Source organism: Ixodes scapularis, unplaced genomic scaffold (assembly GCF_016920785.2).
Source record: "Ixodes scapularis isolate PalLabHiFi unplaced genomic scaffold, ASM1692078v2 PGA_scaffold4__175_contigs__length_147842914, whole genome shotgun sequence".
Taxonomy (NCBI): Eukaryota; Metazoa; Arthropoda; class Arachnida; order Ixodida; family Ixodidae; genus Ixodes; species Ixodes scapularis.
In genome coordinates this window covers 69,029,358-69,054,067 of record NW_024609879.1, presented here as the reverse complement: position 1 = coordinate 69,054,067, position 24,710 = coordinate 69,029,358, and the positions used below count along the sequence as shown (strand labels likewise).

Sequence of the window (24,710 nt, the reverse complement as noted above, 5' to 3'; positions counted from 1 at the left end):
TCAATATTGTTTCCTCCAAATACAAAGCCACCTCCATATACCCAAAACATGACTGGTATTTTTTGGATTCTCTGCATGCAATCTGTCGGAACCCAGATGTTCAAGTGAAGGCAATCCTCGGTATTGTTGGCCAGAGCTGAAACATATTTTTCGTCTCCTTCCATGATACGTTGACAGCAGGGTTTTCGCGTGTACGTTGCGTTAAACACACCTTCCCAGCCGTGGTAAATATTGGGCTTTTTGAAACGTCTTGGTCCTCCCGTGTTGTCAGCAAAGGGAATACCCAGGAAAGCCGTGGTGTGGTAAGTATGTCCGGCGTGTTGGAAATTTACTGGAAGACCCATTACTTCTCCAGTGACCAAGGAAACTTGGAAACAGTCTTGAGAACTTTGTTTATGGAAGAGAATCTTTGCGATTACGTTGGACAGGATCAGGATGATAATGGTGATCACCATCGCAACCGTGCCACACCTGCAAAGAGCGCCGCAACAAACTCAGCATAAGACTAATGTAGATAATTTAGATAATGCGATGACAACTGCACATTCAAATCACGCTATTATTAGTCAGCATTTTACAAATCTAGAAGCATACTCAAAATTATTGAGCGCCAAATTTTCCAGAGCAATGCAATACCCCCAAACCTTATCACATTTCATCATGTTCTTCCCAACGACACCTACAAAGGTAAATGAAAAATTATAAATATTAAAAAAACACTGCAGCCGCCTGATCAATGAATTTAATTCTCTTTGACCGTTTGGTACTTTAGCTTTGTGTTCCATGGGAAAACAAACCAGCCGTCAGATATTTCAAAATGATTTTTTTTTTGTGTGTGTAAGGTTCGTGGCAATATTATAAGCAGCAAAACAAAATCAGGCTTCTGCTTTATGTTTTATTTTGAACTTTCTGTTCACGTTCCTCTCATTAAAAAGCACGGCGAAAACTCCCATGTACGCACCCGACCTGTTCCCACCACCGTCTCCTTCTGAAAAATGAAGTTCGTCCGCTATGGTTCCCGAATATCAATAGGCGTGACCGAGAACTAAGCGTCTCATGCCAGCTTCAGCCGCGCTATCTTCCGAATGTCGTCCGGAAACAATGCGGCACCGCTCTCTTGGTGTACGATCGAGGCTTCCATACAAACCGCGCTGCATGCGGACACCACTCGCTTTACTCGTGGAATTTTTTATTTATAATACGTATCAGGCCCGAGTGCGCACGAAGCCTCCTCAAAAGCGTCAGGTGTGGGCCAGTGGTTCGCTGTTCACACTCAACCTCCACGTCCACAAAGGAATGCAATACTCTGGCTAGTGCCGACGCGTTTACTTCAGCAGACGACATTTCGATGGTGACGTCTGCCATTGCAGGCTTTGCACACTGCGTTTGCGCGTTTCTCCATAAAAAAACTTGCCTTCATTATTTTGATATAGCCTGGGACGCATGCATTGCGCGCACGTTATGATTATCGATGCTTCTTTACTGATAGGGTGGTTCTGGATGAACCGCGCGTGCGACACGCTAGTGTTCTCAAGGTTAATGTGCATAATAAAGACAGACTTAAATGTGTTCGTGTGTAGATTGTTTTTCCGAGCAAGATTTAATAAGAAGATTTTCACGGGGTCTGGTCCTTTGTGGGTGCGTGTAGCGCCTTTATTTTAGCACTCTTTTATTTCGAGTGAAAACTTGTGGCAACTAAACTAATCGCGAGGGGAAGAGGTTTATCGTGCCGCTTACGCTTTTCACTGAATGTTGCCTCAAGCTGTGATATTTTGCACCCGCAGCGCTATCTCTTGTTACGTTATGATAAGCGTTACTAAATTAGCTCAGTTACGGATCTGCTCATAGAGGCTACTTGCATGAGCAGTACCCACTGCTCGCTTCCCATCTGCTGCGTTCACACGGGCGTTCGAATCGAAACCGCAAAGCGCATCCGCTCCTTTTCACCATCAAATGCGCATGAAACTGCACTCAGTCTTTAAGCAACCGCGTTTGCAACTACTTCGCGATTGCGGTTCAACCTCCAGTGTTAATGAGGCTGTCCTTCGATACACCGACGGGGCTGCTATGGTAACTGCCGTGTATTCATTAGAATAGCTATGTTTTAAAGCACAAAGTCCAACTGAATGGAACACAGTTTATGAACAAAAACCTAAATGGAGCCTCAAACGAGGGGAGATTGATTGAAGTGAGTGAGGGAGTTTGGTACCCCCCATCTGTGGAAGTTCTAAAACTGAGGTAATCTAGTAACCCTGGTTATTAACTATCATGCGAATTTGTAAATCTACGACAAGAACTAAATTTATTTATTTCGGAGCCAGCTGCGCGTGCCGACGGTTTCTTCGGACTAGTTATGTATGATTAGCTATGACTCACCGCCAACGACGACCTTCAGACTCATTATCACTGTGTGACATACCGTCAGTGGTCGTCAGCGGAAAAAGAATGCTGGACTAAGCATTTCTTTCTACCGGCGGTCACCGGCTGACTAAGTGTACTTGAATAAGTTTAACTTGATGCCAACCCTTGTCCGCAGACAAAGTGGACTTTACTAAGTGTGACTCGCTGCTGACAGTCGTCTGCGGTTTATCTATGCTGGACTAAGTATAACTCGCCGACGTCGGTCGCCTGCTGACTAAATTCAACTTGCCGCCGACAGTCGACTGAGCACAAAGTATGATTCCCTACGATGGTCGCCTACGGACTAATTATGGTAGACAAATTATGGTGGAGACAAATCATCCTTGGCCGCCGACAGCCGCGTACTACCGCGGGCGACCGTCGACAAGTCCTACTTAGTCCAGCTGTTGGGGCTCTTTTCCATATACATTTTGTGGTGCCTAGCAAAGACATATGACTGCAGATCGCGTAGTACGGGGAGCAAATCCTTTGGAGTGCCCTCGTGGGACATCTTGCTGGTTGGGAATAAATGTTCCTAGTTATATAATGTGTATGAAATGTTATCAACAGATATGCTTTCTCTAAGCTCTGTGTGATATGCGCTGCATCCCATTGGCTGTGCGTTTTTTTAATACTATCTGGGTGTCCCAAATGGCCCTTTTTTGTCACTGTAAAGCGTTAAATTTTCGCATAAAATCCAGCCAATCAACGCATTTTGAGGTAAAATACTGTGTCCCTCCCATAGCGACGCTAGCCATAGCAGACCAAATTTATTTTGTAGAAGGAGACGCAGGTGGCGAGATAAGTTGCTTTATTGGGCTCTTTCGCGTGCTTTTTAGTGGTCGGAACAGAGCTCGCAAAGGCCACAATTCGAACCAAGTATCTGGGAACGAAGACTAAGGCAAACTAGACACCGTTTTTTTTTTGTTTTGTTTTTAAGTATTAGGCTTCACTCGCAGCCGCAATATTTGCTATTTAACAAACCCTATCCCACGCAGCAAATGATGTTGGGCTAATATTATAAGAGCATTGGCAAAAAAAAAAAGGTATAATGATGATCTACATTAGCCAAACAGTTTCGAAAGTTTTCTATGCCATTATATAGAATCTTTAGTGATGGCACAGCTTATCAACTGACCGACCAATATTAGAAGTACATTGGCCTAAAATGAGCACCCTTGGGCTGTTGGTTATATTGTCTTACAAATATTGGAAAAACACTGCAATAAAATATGCAATATTGGCCTGTCAATTGTACTGCCTTGTGACTATTGGCTGCACATTGGCATAAAATTGGCCATCTTCGCCTGACTATAGCTTTGGCTTGCGAATGATGGATAAATATTGGCATAAAGTGGTCAACGTTGGCCTTCGAGTGTATTTGGCTTGCTAACATTGAATGAACACTAGGCTAACATAGTAAACGTTGGCCTGTCAGTAGCATCGACCCTCTAATATTTCATGGGGACTGGCATAAAATGGACACTGTTGGCTTGTTTCTACCATTGGCTTGCCAATGTTGTGTGAACGTGAGCTTATCATAGTCAGTGTAGGCCTGTTAGTACTATTGGCTTATCGAGATTGCAAGAACACAGTGGCATATAATGGTCAATTTTTTTTTTCTTTATTTAGACCAGGCGTCAGGGAGGTTGGAGCACAAGGCGACCAAAGCCGCCTGACAAGACTCCAGTCCCCGTCACAGCGCTACAGCAGCAGAGCAACAATAGCCATAATTACAGCCATGAAACGAATGGTGCACTTGTGATATTGGCTTAATGTAAGAAAACACACACAGACATATATATATATATATATATATATATAGATAGACCGAGAGAGAGAGATCTCAACATGAAGTGGGATGACATATGTGCTATAAATCATACAAAAAAAAATGAAAAAGAAAAGGAAGGAAGGATGAAAAGGATTAGGATGGGAGACGTGTTATTGCTGAGGACCTAATACGCAACGCCTCGTTTTGCTTTTGAAATTTCGAGGCAAGTGACTGTTACTAATATTGGCTACCGTTTCTGGGAAAAAATCTAAAAATTTAGAAATTAGAATGAATGAATTAATTAAAATCAGGAAAAAAAAATTCAGGAACAAATTATGGGTTTCAACTCAAAAGTTGAAACCCATAATTTGTACGAATTTTTTCTTGAACATAATTTTCATGAGGGAAGTTGTAGGCTGTGGTTTTCTGCATGTAATTTTCTAAAAAATCTAGGCTTACAGTTTTTTTAAATTCTGTGTAACGCTTCTAGAACCACTCTCAAGTAATAATCTTGTTGAACAGAAATAATAATGTGTTTCAGAAAAGAAGCGGCAGTATGGGCGAAACTATTCTGATATTTTTCAATATTAACCGCTATTGACTCCAATATTAGGCCATTGGCATAATATTGGAAGTATCTTGGAATAGGCCGCTTTAGGCGTATTCTTTTTACCGCGACAATTTGAAGTTGCTCAAGTGCTTGTCAACTTCATTTAATTGCGTAAAATCGCGATTTATGTGTTTTTTTTTTCAAAGTAATAAAGCAATTAACAAAGCGCAGACCTTACAGGTGATGTTTTGCTGCTTCTGTTATGCATATTAAGGCGTCGCCAGCAATGTGAGATCATCTGGACCGCCAATTGGCTCCTATGCCGAAGGTATAAGAACTTTCGCTCTAGATTCTAATATTAACTCTGTAATCTCAACAGAGAAGCTTCGTTCCCCACCTAAAGGTTTGTGGACCATACTTCGCGTTAGATAAAGAGCGTCTTGGCGATTGACTAGGATAAGAAAATATTCTGAAATATGGTTATGCAAAGATGGCTCTATTACTCTACGGCCCTACTGCTGCCACGATAAGACGCCAAATGCCTCCAACATGGCGCCAATACACTAATAGTACACGACAATATTTCGAGTCTAACAGGAAGTGACGCCAGGTGAAAAGCACTTATACTGAAAAGCACATACAAAAACGAGCACAAAAAATAAGGATGAATACAGGGAGTGCTACCGGAGAGAGAACTTCATTTAGAAAACACGAGCATATATATACACTTTAATATACCTCACCACAAATGAATCTGCATTTCTTGTCTGTTACGACGAGTTACGACGCAGTAATTCAGAAGTCATCCTCCTTCACCTTGATTTTGAACGCTTCAAAATGTTTTTTTGTTTTGGCTTCATACTTGCCCAAAATCTGTGTTTTATCCAACAAAGGCTCACACAAACTACTATTACAGGGACATTCCAAGTTCCCCGAAGGACACCGCTTTACACAAAGCTGATGAAGTATGTACGATCGGTTGGTGCACGAATGCACCTGATGTGAAGCGCCCCGTGTCATATGCCACACGATTAATACTGCGCCCTTTTGCCCCGCCTTCAAAACGCCAGTTTCAGAAGCCCATGACGCGATTTCCCAGTTCAAGTGAAGGGGTCCTTACGTGACGGCAGAGCAATCTGCTCTTAATTAAGAGACAGTACGTGCGCACGCGAGTTTGTGTAACGTAATCCTTCTTTCATTTTTAGACCCTCAACATATTTTATTTGTATTATTGTATTTTATTATTTTTTTACCATTTTATTTGGTGTGGCAGGGACAAAAAATGTATTAAAACAGCGGACTCAGGTCCCGTACCCCATACAGCTTTCAGAGCGGAGCAGCTCTTACAACGAACACACAGCATATATTCAAATGAACCACAAGAACATAGCAAAAATAACAAGAAATATGTACATTTCTAACGCAATAAAATGTCTGGCAGAATGTTTTCACAAGACTTTATACATGCTGGAAAATATAATCCTTTATTCATTTTCTTAAATGTATTTGCATATGTTGATTTTGTTGTTATATCAATAATTCGTGGATGCATATTCATAAGTTGTGTTAATTACTGCTTTAATGTTTGTTCTCCATAATTAGTACGTATTTGGCCTCTATCTTATTCCACACGTCTCAACTTGTATTGCAAGTTAAAACATAAGACAATGCTGGTTTAACCGCGCACAGGGATTCTACAGGTGGGGCGATCCTGCTACACCCGAACAATCGCCCCCGAATCCTTGGTATTTTAGACGGGTTTAGGAACAAAGGGTCCCGGAACTAATAGTTCCGGAACAAATGGTTCTGGAATAAATGGTCCCCGAACAAATGATCCCGAAGCTAATGGTCCCAAGTTCAAATCAGAAAAAAATGGTCCCGTAATAAGATCACTACGAAAATATAGCACACTCAATTCCCTTTATTTCTTTATGTTCTCTACGTACTTGTTTGCTGGTGGCATAATAAATATGGTCTCATAATTTGAGACCAGTTACCTAAGAGCAAGTTGATAAGTTTTCTATAACTCTTTTAGTTTAAATTGCCGGAATATTTTCTAGCAATGAAAGAGTCAGTGTCATTTTATTGTAACATTTAGTGATTGTATACTGAACGGGTCACTGCTATTACCATAGAACGAGCATTTTGCTAGTTATGTTTTCAATGCCTCGTTTAGATAGACAAAATGAGCACTTTTATTCGTATCATTGTTGCTATGGGACTTCGATTACATTCATTTCCGCGCGTCTTTTGGTGCCGGGCCACATTAAGAGCGGAGATCGCTGCCTTTTGAGCTGAATCGGGTGCGTGTGCACGAATGACGCTCCATCTTGTCTCTAAACAAATCAGTAACTACACCGGCTAGGTTGAAATATATTTTACAGGAAGTTGTTTAGAACTAGAACATTTTATTGATGCCACATACATAAACATACAAAAATATTACGTCTGAATTACGTCTGCAGAGGCCAGAACAGAATGGTTCGGCTCACACATCGAAGGTTGTCCTCCATGGTTTTCATGCCCTGGCAGTACTGGCGGAGAGATTCTACAACTAAAAGTATAAGACTAATCATTATTTACGAAATCTTTCGAGTGGGACAATTATTAACAGCTATATGTAATGACACGGTCTGAAAGAACACAGTAAACTACTTACCGTTCATGACTGTGCATGCAAAATACTAAAGCTACTACTTTTATCTTGGGATGTTTAACTGAACCCTGGTCCCCACACTCGCTCTGCAGATATGAATAGTACTGAGAACTTTAGTGACATAATGTCGGCCTTAAAAGACATCAAGTCTGGGCAAACGCCACTCTTAGAGGAAGTGGAATCAATCCGTTCACAACTACCAGAACAAGATATAACTCTTAATGACAGTAACAAAACGGCTTAAGAATATAGAAGAGGACTGCTCGTCTCTAGTTACAATCAAATCACAGGTCGAAAGCGTTCAGACTCTCGCCAAGGACAGCGCTACAAAAATTGCTCACTTGACAGCCAGATTTGACGACTCTGAAGACGGGGCTCGTCGAACAAATCTTATTTTTTTTCGGACACACAGATAATCAACGCGAAATATGGGCCAGTCAGAAAGACTAATAATTGAGCATTGCAGCGCCGGTGCTCAACGCGCCTATCCAACCAACAGATATAGAGCGAGCCCACAGGATTGGAACTTTCTAGCCTAACAAAAATAGGCCTATTATTATAAAATTTGCACATTGCGAAATCAGAGAGCAAGTTCTTTCATTTGCTAAGCAGCTTAAAGGTACCAGCTACAGTATCTCCGAAGACTACTCGCCAAATACACGCACTGCTCGAAAGCATTTGCTTGATTTTGGTAAAAACCAACAAAGTCTCTTCAGGCTCCGTCATGATAAACTTATAATTAACACGCCACTTACGTACTCGATCACACTACATAAAATGTTATTCCACGTCCCTCACAGCTATCAACAAACTTTTCTGCGAGTTCAAAAAACAGCTGCTTATCTCTGATTTACGCGAGTATCAGAAGTATTCTGCCCAAACGAGAATCACTTGCAGTCTCAATGATGCCACTGAATGTAATATTGTCGTGCTCACCGAAATGTGGCTAAATTCATTTATTTGTGATACAGAATTGTTATCTTCTTTTCTTAACTTCGGTATCTTTCGTCACGATCGTGCGAACTACCGCGGCGGAGGCGTTTTGTTGGCTGCTCATCGCAACCTGCAATGCGTTGCTATAACGACCCCCTCCCCTTTAGAAATCATGTTTATATCCTGTAATGCTTCCTACCCACTCATTATTATTGGTGCTTGTTACCGCCCACCAGATGCCGATTCCTTTTTTATTGCCGAATTTTCTGAAGCCCTTTCATGGATAGCTACGTCATATCAGCACGCTCCCATTCTTCAGCTCGGTGACTTTAACTTTCCTGCAATAACCTGGGCCGACCTGGAACTTACTACATCAAAACACAACACAGAAAGCGTGCCTCACATTTGGTTTATCGCAACTTGTTTCTTCTCCAACCACGCGAAATGACCATTCTTCTAAGATCCTTTACGTTTTGCTTGCTTCGCACCCAGAAAACATGTCGTCAATTACATATTTACTCGGTTTCAGTGATCACGTAACGATACACGCCACACTTCAGTGTCAACTTTCGCACCCCAAAAAAGTGAAGAACTTTAACACTGTATGGTGAAGGTGACTACAAAAGCATGAACGAACAACTAGACACTTTGTACAGCTGGTTTCTAACTGACTTTGGGAAACGTTCAGTTGAAAAAAACTGGTTATTTTTTAAAAACAAAATGAAACATCTAATCACAACGTAAATTCCCACTATCACAGTTATTGAACAAACATCAACTCTGTGGTTCAATAGCGTGCTGAAACGTATCAGCAACAAAAAAGTGACAGTTTCGATCAGCTAAACTGTTGAACAGCACGCGGGCATGGGATGAATACAATGCTACCGAAAAAACGTTTGACACTCTTGTTGCTCAAGCCAAACGCACGTTTTTTTTCTTCTACTTTGCCCGCGATGTTGTATAGCAATTCCTAGAAATTTGGAAAATGATGAACCCCGGTCATAAAAGGCCCATATCATTGTATGATCAGAACAACTCGCCCATTCCCAAACATGACATTCCCCGAACATTGAACTCCTCCTTCTAGTCTGTTTTTACGCAAAAACTAGCCGGCGGTCTTCCTGAATTTCCTTATTCAGATCACCCGGCTATGCCACACATAGTCTTAATTCTAATGTAGTCCTAAAAGCAATTGAAGCTTCGTACTAACATCATCCGCAGGTGTTGACGGCATCAATTTAAAGATAATCAAAAACACAAAATGTGCCACAAAGGTAATTTTATCACACAAATTTTAAGCAATCTCTCTCATCTGGAGTCGTACCACTGGACTGGAAGGTGGGCAAGATCGTTCCCATACCAAAAAAGGTCCACCAACCTCAAGCAGCAGTTATCGTCCCATTTCCATCACAAGTGTTTCATCAAACTTAATGGAGCATAGAATTTACTCTCATGTTATAAATTTTTTTGTGTTTGTTAATTTTTTTCATCCGAGACAACATGGTTTCCTAAAAGAATTTTCTTGCGAAACGCTGCTTGTTCTTTTTACTAACGATCTAAGTTCAAGTGCTGATAGTAACTTACCTGTGGATGCCCTCTTTCTGGATTTCGAAAAAAAACTTTCAATAAAGCTCCGCACCGTCTCTTAATAAAACTTTCGCGTTTAAACCTCGACCATCAAGTCTTTACCTGGATTCGTAACTTCTTGTCAAACCGAAAGCAATTCGTTCATGCTAATAACCACTTTTCGCCCCGATCCCCGGTTGCTTCTGTAGGGCTCCAGGGCACTGTTCTCGGTCCCCTACTTTTTTTTTTTTTAATTTACATAAATGACCTACCTTCTAATATCTCATGTAACATACGCTTATTCGCAGACGACTGCGTTGTTTATCGTTCTCTAAATAACAGCGCTGACGTTCACGCCATGCAGTCTGATCTTCACCATATCGGAGCCTGGTGTGCTAGATGGCTTATGTCTTTGAATGCTAACGAAACATGCCTTGTTTTTTTTTTTTTCATCGTATGCAGTTTTACTCATCTCCTAACTACGTCGTTTGTGTTTCACTCATATCTCCTGTACCTTCATATAAATACCTAGGCATTACCTTTTCAAACGAATTAACTTGGTCATTTCACATAACGAACATACTTAATGACGCAAAGCGCGTCCTTGGCGTTCTACGTCGCAACCTACGCTTAGCCCCTCCATCAGTAAAACTGCTATCTTTTCTCTCACTAGTCCGAGCCAAACTAGAATATGCATCTGCTGTTTGGGACCCACATCAATCTAATCTTACTAAAACGCTCGAAACTGTGCAAATTTGTGCTGCAAGATTCATCTACTCAAACCACTCTTATTATAGCAGTGACACCGCACTTAAATCCCAAGCTAATCTTCTTAACCTTGAATCACGGCGAAAAATTTCTAGGCTCTGCCTTTTTTCACAAGTTTTATCACTCATCAATTGGCAGCTCTGTTATCGCACCAGTCATCAGGAAGCTGTCTATACCCCGATGCCCTCTGCACTGTGCATCCTTTTTTTTCAATTTTTGCCAACAGCAAAGGATTGGAACGATCTGCTCACCGATGCCGTGCTCCACTTCAACCCCGCCCATTTCAAGGCATTGATAGAAGAAATTGTTTTATGTTTCGTACTACTCTCATGTAATACCCCTTATTTGGGTGGTTTGAGGTTTAATAAATAAATAAATAAATGGGTGAGCGGAGAAAATGTGGCACTTCCACGCATCATTCGTTAACTGAAACCGAATCAGATGGTCAATCGTGAATGCCTGTGTTGTCGCTTATCGCACAAACGAAATAAGAAAGCGGCCCCCCCCCCCCCCCCCCGGCCCTTTACCCCCCTTTTTTCGTTATCGGACTCTAGAAAATCCTCGTGCAACAATTGGCACGAGCCTCGTTCTGGGGATTTTACTGGAGCGATATTTTTGTGGAACCATTTTCCCTACCTTCACGTTTGGACCATTAGTACCGAAACCTTTTGCTCCAAGAGCATTCGTTCCGTTTCCAATATTAAGCTAGTGACGTGGCGGATTATACATATTTGTGTGCATGATTTTTTGCGCGCGTGCACTCCTATTCTTGTTTATTTCGAAGCGCAAGGAAGTTACCTTTAATGGTGCTCCAAAGGGAACGACAATGCGGCGAACAGTTTTTTTTTTTTAATTTATACCGCCACTTTTGTCATTCTGTGGTTTCTTTTTTTTTTCGTCGGGTGAACCTTGGTTCTATAATCTGATCTTTTTTCTAATTTTTGAAAATAGGCTTGAAGCTGAGTTCAGAGTTTTGTGTCTGTTCGTCCCTTTTTGTTTGCTCGCTCTAGATTTAACATCTGTATGCAATGTCTACGAAATTGAATTTTGGACACCCTGATAGCAAATACGAGAAGACACAGGGAAGGAATTTGAGAGATGAATGTGTGCAAGAAAGGGTCGCACTGACGGCCCCTGAATGGGTTGCTTACGAAGGCCGCTCGGCCGAACTCGTGGCGGAAGAACCCTATTTCTCCTCGGAAAGGGCGAGAGAGGGTGATCCCCGTCGTGCTTTCGCCACGCAGCATCTCTCCAAACCTCCTCTTCTTGAGCAAGCCCTTGGCGCCCGAGAGCGAGGAGGACTCCGTTCATTTCTAAACTGTCAGGGCCTGGGCGCAAACTAGACCAGTAAATCACCTCCTTTTCATCACCTGCCCTTCCCTCTGCTCGTGGTTACCGAAGGAAGCAGGATCACGTGATTAAAGTTAGAGATATGATCTGTTCACCCAACACCTTAGCTTCCACTGCACACTCAGCGTAGGGGCGACGAAGTTCAGTCCCCGAAAACTATCGCACACAGACAAACACGGAGAAAAGGCGGGACCGCGTGAACCAAGGCCACATGACAAGGTAGGGAGACGTTGGGAGGGTAGCGCAACCGCGAACCGAAAACGGTGAGATGCGCTTCGCTATTTATGAACTTTTCTTTTATAATTAGCTCGTTTAACCAAGGCAAAATAATGGCAAGATCAACATGCACATCTCAGGAAGCTGTGGCGTCAGTTTTTGAGATGTTTGATTGCGTTACATTGCTTAGCAGATTGTTTCTATTGGGCGAAGCGGCCCGGCATCTCCTCCATCCACGCTACCCGTACTGGAACCGGCAAAACTGGTTCTAGAGCTCCCATCACTAGCAGCGCATTTCGAATCAATGCCAAGTGCGATCTTCAACAAGTGGATCGTTAAGACCATGAATATACTTTCGACAGCGCCTACACATCGGTGATCTTTCTTTGTTGTGGGCATACAGGTTACCACTAGCTTCGACGCAACAAAGACACAACGGATCGCCTTCTTTTTCATGTGAGTAAAGAAGAGAGGACCTCTTGGGCCATCGGAGACAGTTCTTCTTGGTACGCAATCTACGTTTTGTCACGATCTGATGAGTTTGGACCATGTAAACTCTGGGCTAGGAATCTCCGAGGAGTCCAGCGTGTAATCTAACGCGATCGGCACGAAAGGGGGTGTACAGCGCTATTTGCGAATTCTAATTATTCTAATAGACAGCGAGAGACAATCTGATGGGTATTTTTGCGTTCAAAATTGTTTTATTTCTTTTTTCCTGTTAAAATATTGCTGTCTTTTTGGCGGGAGATCTGTGCAGTCGTAAAGTCCTCTCAGCATATGAAAAGTCGAATACCGCAAACGCGATCACTAGTCGTTATTAGACAAGTTTCGATTTGTTGGGTTGGAGTTCAGTGCAGTTAGGCCACCGAGCTCTGTTAGTGTATTTGCCGGTAATTGGTTTTGCTGGACAGGTTTTTTTATATGTGTAATTTCGTTTAAATTCTTGGTTGATTCAAATTCAACGCTCCGTTCAACTGTCATGTTCCTTTCGTATACCGGATTGTTTATTGGAATGCTAATTATATTTAGACAATTTTATTTAGGCCAGTAAACAAACATAAAAATTCATCAATCAATATTCAATGTATCAATAACATAAAATAAATAGGAACAAACATTTGTAGTGCCTGCTTTGACAAAGAGAAGAATTGGAATACACCCATTTTTTTATTTAAAATTCAACTATGAAGTGCTTTTGACAGCATGTATAGAACAAACCTTATACAGATATGCTTTAACAGGTGATATACTTATTCAATGTTCTCTTATATCATGCACATTTTGAAATGGGAAACTACGACAACTGGAATGTATCATAATTTTTAGTGAGACAGAATAAAATGTCATAGTTTTTGCGGACTCTAACCAAAGTTTTATTAAAAACACATAAACCCGACGTTTCGGGACCCGCTCGGTCCCTTGGTCACGGGTGACTGTAGGTGGGGGCGCGGTGGTGAAGTTTGTCCAGGCGGTTAACCTTACTAAGGCTTAACCCAGAGTGCGCGGGGGAGGGGGGCGCGGTGTGGAAGGTTGCCCGGGCGTTTGGCCTTGCTAAGGCTTACCCCAAAGGGCGCGAAGTCTAGACAAGTACGCGCTCGGGAGAGTGCCCTTGGACAGGTTCACGTTCTTGCTCGTTGTTTGGATAAACCAGGGCTCTAGATGAAGGCGTTTCGGCTCGGCAACACCAGTGACCACTCGGCCCGCGCTCGTTAATTCTCCACATGGGGCGGTCGCCTTCAGTGGCCTCCTCGGCGACCGAACACCCGGGCAGTGAAAGACTGGTCCAGGAGCCCACTCGTATTTGATAGAAGAACAGTAATAAAAATCTGACCGTACACATATACGATCGGCATTCTTCAAACACCTTTTTTTTCCCTTAGCGTACAATAAGCAGCTATGTTCTAATTCTGCGAAATGTGTTTTGTCCACCTAAGCCGTTGCCCACAGACATCTCAAGATGTTTGAAGGCTTTCCCGATCCCATTAGAAAAGTTCTTGACAGGCTTTCAGACATTTCAAGGCATTGTAAAGGGCACTTCAGACATTTCAGGAGAGCCTCTGACGGGGCCAGCGAACCCACCAGGAAATATCGGTGCTCCCTTCAAACATCTCAGAAAATTCCTGAACTCCCCTTTGTGAAGGTGAATGACCAGCGAAGCTGTTTAGCCCACAACCCAGACGTGACACCGAATTCTGAAAAAAAGGTACGAGCACATTTATTGTATTGACCGGTGGTCACCGTAACGGAAGGTACGCACAGGCATGTCGGTGACTATCACCGTTCTGGGGAGCCGGAGGAAACTAGACAGGCGTGACGGGAATACCACCCGGCGGAAGGAAAGGAAACTAGGCATGCAAGTACGTAAAACGATAACAAAGAGAGGGCAGTGCGCTTCCCTCCTCCTCCATTCCTGCTCCTCTCCTCCTGCCGCTGAATTTGTTGATGGGTGACGTGGAACGAAGTAGTTACATCATTTGTAACGCTAAATTTAGCGGGGAAACTGAATTGGCGATGTGGTCATGGACCTCCATTTCCCCGCTACATTTAGCGGCAAAATGTTCAGCTAAATTAGCGGGAACATTGACGTCACGTGACACGAAGTCGGGACGTCATTTTCCCCGCTAAATATAGTGGGGAAGTTGATTTGGGGTTGAGGTCACGTGACGCCCATCTCCCCGATAAATTCAGCGGAAACATTTTGCCGCCAAGTTTAACGGGAAAGTTACCCCGCTAAATGTCCCGGAAAATTGTTCCCGCTAATTTTAGAGGAGAAAATTAAGTTTTTGTTGGCGTACAAAAAATATTTACGGAATCCTAGCCGTAAACAGCTTTGCTGTCAAGAAACAATTTTGAATTGCCGTATACAAAGCGTTTGCAAATAGTGAAAAATACTTATGCGCAGGGTTTAGAAAGTAATATGGTACACGTCATGGACACTTCTGGAACTTTGCCCCTTTTCAGTGAGGGCTCATGCGCCCGTTTGTTTTCGTTTCCATCGACGGCGTCAATCACTTCCGGCCCCTTTTTACACCACAGGATCTTAGATGTCTGCTTCAACGTGAAAGATCGTAAATGCCTGAGCTACAATTTACCTCAGATGAGAAACACTTAGTTATTGGGTGTCAAGATGCATAAAGATGTATTCAAATTAGTGCCCGAGTACCGCGTGGCGTGAACAGGCCTCGACGGGCAAATAAGGGGATCGTCATGAGACCTTCCACCGAGACTATAACAGTGAAAAAAGCGCTTATAACAACCTCGTGATACACAAACAAAAGGGCGAAAAATTGACGCGGTGCACAAAGCAGGTACGGGTTTTTATACAGTTTTTTATTGCATACTACGGGCCGTTGGCTAGGGACTATATGAGCTATGTGAAGAGTAAACAATGCGGTATTGCCCGAGCGATCTCTCGACTAGGTTTGAAACATTTTGTGTTCCCTAAAAATTTGATACATACTTGATCGGCCAGAAGGTAGTCACCAGCCAGAATAATTTTCGCATATTTGTGTGTTTCGTCAAGCTCGTGCGTAAACAACACATGCCGACCTAATGATGTAAATGAAGCGATAAATTTATTACTGTACTTATGAGCAAAGCAGCAGGAATCGTTAAGCGTGTGAAACCAAGAGGCTTATCTGCGGAATATTCCTTAATCTTTCTTTGGTATATGTTGCTGTTGTTAATAACATCGTCGCTCTCACTTTTTTCATTTGTGGCATTCAAGGATTGAAGTAAATTCCTTTCATATTTTCTTACAAGTAAATTTCCGAGAGATGCAGTCTACGAGCAGGAGGAGCGCCTTAAATAATAATAATTTTTGGGGCTACATTTTGTATATTTGATGTGAGTGCCTCGCATACAGTGTTTCTTGTTAGAAAGGAAGCAGCGTCCCCAACCAATAAAAGTGTGCCCGGGTTGGGCACGCTTTCCATGCAAGCAAACGAACGAGATTAAATTGTGTCAGGCAATTAGATGTGCCCCTTGTCCACAGCGAGTCAGTAGTTGGTTGCGGCAGCCAATGATGGACTTGTAGGAAGGGGAAGCCTGTGTAGCGCAAACGGAAGACGAAACGACGATGACATATCAGTTGAGCGCTGCAGCTGTTCAGTACGGCAGCACAATGTGGTCTCGTAAAATGCGCAGCTTAGTGCATAGGGTAATTTGTATAAAACGGCTACAATTGTGGCAGCATTACGCCGGCCACAGCTGCATCCCTTCACACTCTATAAAAAGTGGGTATCACCTTACACCCTTTTGTCCCATATAATGCACCCCAAAATTAATGTTCGACATGCAGCGCATTATTGTCGAACAGGCGGCCCCATATTTTATCAAGGGCTTGATAACGGTGCGATATAACTCAATAAAGAGCTTAGGTACGTATCAGAGACCACAGAAAGATAACACAGGTTTTCCAGTAAAGCCAAGAAACACCGATCATTATATTTTTTTGTAGTCGGTAACATGTACATTGACTATTTTAATAAGTTGTATCACTCGACTATCAAGCCTCTTGTGAAAGATAGTACCCTCAGATCGACGTCAGTGCGCTGTACGTCAAAATGAAGTTTTGAGGTGTCCTATAGGGCACAAAGAATGTAAGAATACAACTCTTTTTTTTTTGAGTGCACCACGGCCGTTCGGTACTCAACATCGTCTCATGAGTGAATGTTTATGATGCCTGGGAGCTCTACATAAACATCAACAATGCTGCAAACCAGCGAACTGGCAGCATAGAGCAGCATCTCTTCTTGCTGACGAGACTGCATGAACGAGCTTTCTTGTATACCAGTATCTGAATTGAGGAGTCCGCTCATCGTTCTTCCGCCAACACGACCATGTCAGTGCTGCGGCTTCCCCTCTAATTGGCAGTTTGTGACTGCCTGATTCCTGATTTCATACACTGTTTCAGTGAACAGTGTGCCAAGTTTGCGTATGCCTTGATGATGTATTGCAAGGAACATACATCGAACGCTTACAACTCAAAGTGACATTTTTAAACAGGATTAATTTATCGGTCTACTCGAAGAAGACCGTCAGTACCGTGTTCTTACTGATGCGCGAACATCTTTGGCTACGGCAGTAAAGGCTCCCATAACTTCAGTTACTTAGTTGGAAAGTAATTAATGATCCGAGGTGTCTACTTTTGAGAACATATGCCTTCTCGGCGTCCTCATTACATTATTTTTCTTCAGCGCCACACATTCATGAAACTTGTGAAATATTAGTTAGCACACACCAGCTTACGACTCTCACGATGTCTAATTGTGCGCACGTATAACAGCCGCGAGAATGTCAATTAAAAACAAAATCTTTGCATAAATTATCAAAGCCGGATAACAGAGCTGTTCTTTACTGTGCACCATTAGAAAATAAGTTATTTGCCAGTACAGATGCTTGCCAGATGTAAGCACACTCTCAAGAAAAAAGGGTGTCAAAGGGTGTATTCTTACACCCTTTGTCCCATATAATACACCCCCGAACTTCAATTCGACGTACAGCGCCCTACAGTCGAACAGACGGCCTGAAATTTTACGAGGGGCTTGATAGCCGTGTGGTACAACTTATTAAAATAGCTAATGTACGTTTTGCTGAACACGAAAAAAATAATTCGGGTTTTCTTGGCCCTACTGTAAAAGCTCGGTGCTTTCTTTATGTGGTCTTTGATACGTACTTTAGCTATTTACAATGTTGTACCACTCGGGTATCAAGCACCTTGTAAAGTTTCGGGCTCAATGTTCGACTGTAGGGCACTGTACGTCGAATTGAAATTCTGCGGTGTATTATATGGGACAAAAGGGTGTAAGAATACACCATTTGACACCCTTTTTTCTTGAGAGTGCAAATGTTTGCACTCCTTCCATTTTCATGAACTGACAAGTGTATATGAAGCGCTTGCTCTATGCTACGCATGGTTGGTCAGAATAGCCCTTCTCTTCTTTCTAATTTCCAATAACCATATACAGCAGATAAAGCCTTTAAGAACCTCTAGACGTGCAGTGTCCCCTCCAGAAAATTTCTTTCGATTGTACATAGGGTGATACGCAAGGATGACTGCAGTTAATGTTTTATTTCGTTGCTAGGTTAGCCACTACGCTGTTCTTAACTTATAACGTGCCAACCAAATAATGATTACATCTAGGTATTCAATGCTATTTGAGCTCATGTAACATTAATATGAGTGGCGCCATACAGTGCCACAGACAATCGCTGAATTGAAAGAGCAATGTCCTTCTAAACTGTTCTCATGTAAAACTCGTGAAACCCAGCTCCTAGAAAACATCATCAGTTGCATGCATGAGGTCGTCTGAAAATAAGGCGCCGTATGCGTATTTCAACACAGAGCGCCTACATGTCCCTATTTGCCCATACCAGGCGTCAGTACTTCATAAGCACAAAAACACGATTTGTAATAGGCTCGCCAATGCGCCGCGCCAAATGCAGCGCCACGGCAGCGAAGTGACTTTAGAGCTTTCTGTTGGTATATATGGGCCATTCCTTCCGTAATTAAAATTTTGTTTTAATGTCTTAAAATAGAGATCAGTTCGGTGTGTGCAGCTTAGTGATATGGCCAGGGGTATATAATATAAAGAGATAATAGTCACTTTAATTAAAATATTTACCTTAGTATTGTTAATGAACTGTTTATAAATATATGCTTTGTTAATGAACTGTTAAATAAATATATGGTTCTAAATAGAAGCTTGTAGAGGGTCATCAAAGACTATTAATACTGTAGATTGAAAGATATTGAGTCCCGGTGAAGCTCAATACAGTGCGGTAAAATTCCCAATCGCGACACAGACGGAAGGCTGGTGATGAGAAATCTCGGATGAAAAGAGATGCAAAAGCCGCGCGGCCGCGTTATCACAGCGGCAGTTTTTTCGTGCGCTTATACCTCCAAAAAATTGTTACCGCCAAAGTGGACTCGGCAGCAGCGTCAACGATGTGTCCACATCTATTTCGGGCACAGGCGGTGGATTTTTCGCTTGCTCTCGGAACATCGCCACTGCGACGAGATGGCGCGAGATTTCTTGTCGGCTGCTGCTCTCGGCAAGCTCTCGGAGTCAGTCAGATACGCCTGGTACGAGTAGACTTAACGTTCTTGACACTGGATCGTGTACCGCCACGATCGTTTCGGCACACGGGAAGAACCGCTCGAAGATGTTCAAGTTCTTCCATAAAAAAACGACATTAACAAGTTTCGGTGATTCCTACTTGGTATGCAGCAGGACATGCCGCGCAAACCGAAGCAGCACTCCACCGTCGCCGGCGACGCTTCGCCCCGCACCGCGAATGAACGTACGACCTCCTGTTTCAAGTCAACTCATTCCGCACGAATAGCTGATTTCAGTCTGGGGATTCGCTGGTTTCCCTTCGTTTTTCGTTGTTCCAGTGCTCTTTCTTGTGTAGTAGAGGGCTGTGGTGTTTGAATAGTGTATTTTCTTCTAGCCGGTCATGGTTTGGATGGTTCGAAGTACGGCGTATCGGACGCAGTCGCTCGGCACAAAACTTGCTGTTATGTTTTATATAAAAATAAACAGTAAATAAACACAACAAGAATCACCTATTGTCGTAAGATAAATATGCTTCGTTACTAGAGTAGATTTTGTTTCGAAGAAGCGACGAGGATCGAAACGTACAGAAATGGAATCATGTCGCCTATTCGGTCATGCTAGAAACATTAAAGTTCAGGACCATTCATTTCCCGTGCGCCCTCTTCGCTGTCTTGCAGGAGAGGCCGCGCAAACCGAAAAAGCGGGGGTGCCGTTGATGGTTGTGATTCAACCATACCGATAAAAAACGGACTGCGCACGCTTTCCTTGTCCTGGCCGGTGATATATTTTTCGAGCCGTGAGCGACGCAATTGCTAATAAAAAAAAAAAATTATAAAGCAGTAAGGCCGGAAGAACGCACAGCCCAACGCAACTTCCGGCAAACGCAGATGGGCTCGCGTCTAAAGGTACGCCTCGCTTAGCGTGAAAAATGGGTACTCGACCGATCCAAATTTTTTGGCAGCGACGAGCGGATTTTGCCACCCGGTTCCAAAATAAGCTAGTCGCAAAAGCGCATACGGCCCATGAATTCGCAAGTGTGAACGACATTTATTCCCGCCGCACGAGTTTTAAATTTAACGTTTAACCATGCTTTCAACGCGCTGCAAATCATCCTAAAATCGGGTAACTAAAGGCCCGTTCACACTCTGGCGACCTCTTAGAACTGGGTTCCTTAAGACCTCTTACCAAGGTATATGTACATTGCCTCTTACAACGAGAGGACACACTGGCGCCATCTATTGGGTAGCAGTGTAAACTTAGATTCGGCATACTTTCTATTTCTCTCGCGCATTATCCTTTCTTCCTTGGCTCGAAAAACTTTCGTTAACGTCATAATCGAGCCTTTCGTATTGGTATGTTGCACATTTGACCTCAGTAATCCCGCAAAACCTTCGCGCTTGTGAATGCAGTTCTAGGGGGACCGCACAGATGGCGCCAGAGTGCCAGTGTGTTCTCTCGTTCTAAGAAATTTTAAGAGGTTTTAACAAGTCCCACCTCTCTCGTCGTACTCGGTTGCAAGAGTGTGAACGTGCCTTTAGTTGTTTTCGATAAGACTAAGAAAGTTAATTATTAAGTCCTTGTGATCATATTCACTAATTAAAAAGGTATTTTACCTACTTCGCTAACTAGACGACTTATTATGAATATTATTTTTCATATCATGTTCCCCTGGCTTTTTAACTCACATGCGCAAATCGCATTTACGTATATTTCGCGGTTTTCTTAAATAAATTAGGAAATCCTAAAAAAACGCCACGTATAACGAAACATGCTGCCTCAGTTCGGATGTTTTATGTATACACCTTGGTCTGCTCCCTTCCTCCAGGTTATGTCGGCGGTAACCTATGATGAGAGGAGAGACAAAGAAGCTAAGGCCCACGTCCCAATAATTAAAACTTGTGTAGTTAGGATATGCGCCAGAGCTATATTTATGTTCATGCACTTCCGAGAGTGCATTGAGTAGTGAATCGGAAGCAGAGGGATAAATAATTCCTACGATACATTTGTCACACCGGCGACGACGGCGACTCGAGGATGAGTATTGGTGGTATAATGAGTATTGGTGATATGATGAGCACTGGTATTTGGGCATCCAAGCTAAGCTTCTGAACAAACCTCACTATGCACGGTCCACCCTTGTTCCGCTTTGCCCCGTTCGCAGAGTATAAATTATAATGTCTGGCTCGAATTTGCACCAAGCCTCGTGGAAACCGGCCAGTGTTCAGCAGACGTTCGTTTCCCGTTTTCAGCGTCGGTCATCGCACCGGCACGCCCGGATTCGACCAGCGTCACTACGTTAACTTTAGTATATGGTATTTCGAAATTGACGTCAGGGGTTACTAACTTCAGACCCTGCGTTTGCATTACCCGTGTATTCAGCAGACGCTTCCTTGCCATGAAAAATGATTACGTCAATGGGATATATTTGCGCGGAAGCACATGGCGGTGGGTTGAGATCAGGTCCGTACAAGGATCTTTCTTTTCTTTTGCTTGTGAATGGGGCCAGCTGAACATGGAAAACACACAGAGAAAAAATATAACATTCGCAGCCAATAACAAGGATCTTTCGCTCTGCATTTTGCGTGTAACCTGTATATATATATATATATAAAGTTCAAAATAAAGACTTGACGCCGACGGTTTCCCTCTGGCACGCAATATTTTGAACGGCATGAAAGGATATATGTTTTTGCTCACAGTTTAACTTTGTTTTTCTACGTCAACATAAGACCAGATTACCAAGGGGTCTACGAACTATGCATAGTTTCATAAATATTATAATCTAATTCGCATTATTGTGACTGTCATCTTGCATATTAGGGCAGAAATTTTCAAACAAGTATCATAAGTCACGCCTCATATCTGCTTGTTTCGTTTCCATCTGGCAACTTTGTGCACACACTCGCAAACAAGTACAAGATTTAGGCCTTAGTTATGGTTCTCAGTGTATACTAACAGCAATGGCTGAAGTCTGAAACTTTGTGATTTATGTGGTGAGTCAGATGAAAGCTATCGAAAGATGAAGGAAAAGTACTCTGGTGCTAATGCCTAGGAGACAACCAAGCTAGGCCCGTAGCTGTGCAACCCTCTGGCGGCGTGCAACCTGGGTTCATACGTCCAGCTTCAGTTTACAAGACGTATACTTGGATATACCAGTAACTCATAAAAAATAGCACGTGCTGTAAAAAGCACGGACGACACATAATAAAAGGAAAACTTAGAAGAGGCACCATTTTGTCGGTGACCGCATCAGAATTTTTTTGATATACAGGTATAATTCTTTTTAAAAGTCAATAATTAAAAATCGATTTCTTTGTCAAATTATTATATTTTAATTGTTTGTACATTGAGGTATAACTAAGCGCGATTGTAACCATCTTAGATGGTTAGGAATATTTTTGTATAAAAGAAGTACTCGTTATTTATTTTTATGCACAAATTAAGAAATGAGCTGCTGAAGTGTTGTTTGTTATTTTAAGCATTTAAGCGTTTTATTAACATTGATATTCAATATTTAAATCACGACATCAATTAAAAGCATTCGGAGAAAGAAATAGCAATATGCTTACCTGAGAAATCTCCATACATTTTTCGCCATGTCTGCGTTGGTGTTGGGTGCAACTTGTTCCTCAGCCTGCATGGGGCAAATATAACTCCTAGACTGGTAAGTATCCGGCTTTTCATATACCGTCAAGCCGTTTTAAGCACTGGAGCGCAACGATCAAAGGTACACTAGTTATATGTAATGCTACACACAGCTGCAGCTTGCGCGATACATTTTTGTAGTGGCATAGCTCTTGGGGCAATCTTTCGCAATTTTCAAACACCTGTCGTTTCCAGATCACGTCAAGGTCTTTCATCACAAGCCTGCAATCAGTTCCGCTAGTCAACCCAGTTAATAGTTTCGCCAGTGAATGAACACGTTGGAAGTGTATGCTGACCAGTAAAAATGGCCAAGGTACTCGCGATGGTTATGGAGGTTGACAGAGTGTTATTCTGTAACCTTTTTATATATCGCTTTTTTCTTGATAACGTAATTATCCTTACCATGAGCCTGTCGTGTGTTCTCATAAACCCTTAGAGCTAGATTCGTTCATTCATTCATGTTACCTAAAAGGCCCAGTTAGGGCATTACATAAGAGGGTGCAGTTTAATCCCATAAAACGACAATTAAATACACTATTTGAGTATAATACAAAGAAAACAATAACTGTAGAAAATGTTATCCAAAACATAAAAGAGCAAACTAGCACTCACAAAAGATGTGTTGCAAGGGCATTTAGGAACGCAGTAGAGTCGTTGATGGTAGATATAAATGGTGGCAACCGGCTCCCTTCGGATAGGCGAGAAGAAGGAATTTAATAAAAGCACTGGTCTTACCGAAATTTCGTTTGATAGTAGCGGAATTATTGATACGAGATTATATTCGTTCTGGGGGGAATAGCAATAGGTCATTGTGGTTTGTGTATGCAGTGATAACATTTTTTATGGAGGAGGCAGAGTCGGGAGAGATTCCTTCGGTAGTGTAAAGGGTTAGTCCGAGTTTATTTTTAACATAGAAACACCGGTGAAGCGATAGTTGCATTATAAGATTAAACGGGTCGCCGGATTTTGCACTGTTTCTAAGGTATCGACAAGCTCTGGTTGATGGGGGTTTTAAATTGTTGCTGCATACTCTAGTTTAGGTCAAATGTGCGTTTAATAAGCTTTTGACGAACGTGTGGAGAAGCCTTTTGCAAGTTCGGTCTGATCAGTCTAAAAGTCTTGGATGCTTCTGCAAAAATGAATTCAATACGGGTTTTCCAATGCAGGTTACTAGTAAATCTGGCGCCGAGATATTTGTACAGGATAACGGGTTTGATAACTTCGTTGTTTATAGTATACTTATATGCTAACAGGAACTGGTTTCTGGTTAGTTGAATTCATTTGCACTTGGATTTATTGAGCGACATCAAGCATTTTCTGACAAGTGTCCAATGTTTTCTGCATGTTTTTGAAGTTGGTAGTTGTCTGTTAGTGATAAAATCTTGTTATATATGTTACACAATCAACTGCAGAAGGCGACTTTTTGAGGGTATAGTACACGAAAAATCGTAAATTACGATTAAAAAAGGCAGAAAGCCAAAACGGAACTGTTAGTCTTGTTAGTCTAGATTCGTGATCGTTGATGACTGTGTATTGAACGTGAGATGCCAGAAAAAGACTAATCAAAGTAAGTACTAGGTGTCCTAATTGCAGTGATGACAGCTGGGAAAGAAGACGCTGATGAGGGACACGATCAAGAGCTTTTGAGAAGCCCAGAAAGTGGCGTTGGTTTTTACATGACTTTCAAGGTTAGTGTGCAAATCGTGAACGAATTCGCATTGCTGAGTGTCGCAAGAGAAACCACTTCGGAAGCCATGTTGATGTCCGAAGAAAAAATTGTTGGAGGACAAA

The 24,710-nt window shown here is 42.4% G+C and overlaps 1 pseudogene; it reads right to left on the bottom strand.

Annotated features, from left to right (window-relative positions):
* LOC115321724 lies at positions 1–22,914 on the bottom strand (annotated as a pseudogene).
* Between the last annotated feature and the right edge of the window lie 1,796 nt (positions 22,915–24,710).